Source organism: Terrapene carolina, unplaced genomic scaffold (assembly GCF_002925995.2).
Source record: "Terrapene carolina triunguis isolate 2854851 unplaced genomic scaffold, T_m_triunguis-2.0 Scaffold95, whole genome shotgun sequence".
Taxonomy (NCBI): domain Eukaryota; kingdom Metazoa; phylum Chordata; order Testudines; family Emydidae; genus Terrapene; species Terrapene triunguis.
In genome coordinates, this window is record NW_020664446.1 from 28616513 (window position 1) to 28619694 (window position 3182).

The window sequence follows — 3182 nt, forward strand, 5'->3', positions numbered from 1 at the left end:
TCCCGACGGCCCCTGAGAGGGCCCAGCTCCCGCTCCGGACTATTACAGTACAGTACCTAAATTTAGCTAGAATGAACTCACATTTAAACAATACAAATGCTCACAAAAACATATTGAACTTAATAAGAGATACAGTTTACTAGTATTTCCACATAAATTCCATGTTTTATTGGCAATAACCTTATGAAAAAGTTGACCAACATAATTTATGTTTACAGTGAGATAGGCACACTATTCAAATACTCCAGGCAAGAGGCTATTCACACAAGACATATCTTGCAAATATTTTACTACAATCACACAATGTATTAGGTGCTATTCCTTACTTGTACCTATGAAATTCTATATAAAAAACCTTTTCAAAAAGAAGCTTGCCCTCCTGAGATCAGTATGTTCTTGTTTGACACTAATTATCATTTTTTCAGCTTTATACCTTCTCTTTCTAAAAGAAATAACCACAAACTATCAGTTTCCATGTATTTTGAGAAGTGAAAATGTATGCATCTCCAGTGGTTAATATTTGATAATTTGTTTTTCAGGCCTATTGCAAATTTGTAAACCCAACTGGCAAGAATACTTCTGTTAGCTAAACTAGCAGGGCCAAATTCTGCCCCTTTTTATAGCCTGTACAACATGAGGGGTATTGTCTACACTACAGAAATGTGCAAGCATTTTGCAGCAATGCCCCAGCTAGGTTGATGATTTTCCTAGTGTATATTCACCCAGTGAGGTCACCTGCATGATTTCAATAGCACTGCATTGTAATTATGGAAGGATTAGGCTCATAGGGCCAGATCCTCATTAGTGTAAATCAGTGTAGCTCCATTGAAGTCAATGCAGCTACACCAGTTTACATGAGATGAGGATCTGGGCCGTAGTGTTAAATTTTCTATGTGCAGCTTTCAAAAAAGTATTACATATTGAAGAGTGCCTTATCCAACCAGAAGAGCTAAACTTTAAGTACTTTATCTAATATTCTTTCCAGTAGACTTGGAACAATTTTAAAACATGCACATTTCCTTCTGCTTGGAGGAGTTATACGAAAGGTTAAAGACTATAAAAAATTTGCCTACTATAAAATAACTTTAAACCCACATATGTTAAATATGTTTTTCTCAGACTTCAAAGAGGTATAAAGTCATCAGTTATTTGCTTTTTAAAATATTATCCATGAAGATAAAATGCTATAAAACATAACTTAAAATATGCATTCTAGGAGGTTTTTAAACATTATATTTTACTAAGATCTTTAAAAAAGAAAGCATCACAGAGATATTGTGAAATATTTGCTTCTGCCAAGAAGAGCCTTTTAATTGTTACATAATAACAAATCTTCCTACAAAATAACTGCTCTAAGCCATTACATATAAAATAAACATGTTGTTTTGGCTACTGCATATACCTAGAGTAGCTTTAAATATGAAAAAGAAAATTACCTTTATGGTATTCTGTTTTATTCATACAGGTAAATTCAAGGCAACTCAGTTTTGTCTGTGGCTCTTCCTCAAAAATGTAGTGAGGAACTATCATGGATGTTCATTGGTGAAAGGAAATAAATATTTTAATAAAATGCAAAACCAAGGGCTTGTCTCTTTTTGATCCATTCTATCCTTATTTATGAGGAAAGTACAATTCATGGGAAGCCTTTGTGATGCATTCATAGTTGCTTAGACCCAGATCCTCAAAGGTATTTAGGCTCCTAACTTCCACTGAAATCAATGAGACAAGGTACATAATATCTGCTACAGGACCAACTTCTGTTGGTAAAAGGGAGAAGATTTTGAGCTTCGCAGAACTCTTCTTCGGGTCTGTGAAGCTTGTCCCGTCCACCACCAGAAGTAGGTCTAATACAAGATATTACCTCACCTACCTTGTCTCTCTCACATCCTGTGACCAGCATGGCTACAACACTGCAAACAAGAACTGCTACTGTATGAAGAAATAGGAATAAATATGAGTGCACTTTGACTAGAGACACGGCGCTTGGAGCTCAATATAGAGATAAACCAATAGGGTAACAAAATAAATATCACTTCGAATTTCCTCCAGAAACTTTCTAAGAGCCTAATCTCTGCAAAAGGCCAAATTCCACAAAGCCATTTTGATACGTGTTTCAAATAAGAAACTGACACTGTTGTATGCAGTGTAGCTGTAGCCATGTCAGTCCCAGGATAGTAGAGAGACAAGGTCGGTGAGGTAAGCCTTCTGGTTGGTGAAAGAGACAAGTTTTCGAGCCATACCAAGCTCTTTGAACCACACAGAGCCCAGACCTGAAGAAGAGCTCTGCATGGCTTGGAAAGTTGTCTCTCTCACCAACACAAGTTGGTCCAATAAAAGAGATTACCTCACTCACCTTGTCTTGATAAACCTACATTGTGTCAGGCTTGAGATTTCTCAGTGGTGAAAACCTACTGATTATATTCATAACTGCATACAGAAAATACCCATTGTGCTTTAAAGTCTTTTTAGAGTTTGCTGTCGAAGCCACTGATATTGCCAGCCTGGAGTCGACTGGTTCCTCATTTATTGTTGATGTAATTCATTTAAAAACATAAATAGGGGCGGTTCTTTGCGCCTTAAGTATGTATTATCCTATTTGTGTTTTTATGGTTACATTCTGTTTGCATGCTGTGTTATTTGCAAGTAAGCTTATTTTGTTTCTAAATGTACATATACCCTACTAGTTCAGTAATATATATGGAGGGAGGAATAGCCTTTTGTTGCAACTGGTAAAAATATGCTGTTGAAATAAATCACCCAAAATTAGTGAATACTTTTAACCTTATTCTCTTTATGCTTCAGTTTTCCTTCTATAAAATGGGAATAACATCTCACCCCTGACCTCATAGAGGAGTTGTGAAAATAGATTAATATTTGTGAAGCACTCAGATACAATAGTAATGAGTGCCACAGAAAAACCCAGAGGAAATTAATAATTCTGTCGTTAGAGGAAAGTTTGAATAATATGCAATAAATAAGGTATGAGGCCACACACTGAGTAATTGAGATAAAACAAAAATTGAATAACTCCTCATTAAGTCAGCACCTTTTGTGCTGTGCACTGAGTGAGGCAGGGATCCTGTGGAAAAAATAGTATGTGATCATGTAATTAACAACTCTATCATAATGTATATGCACAAGGGGGGGGGCAAATTAAGGTGCAAAGGCAACCTTAATTTTGG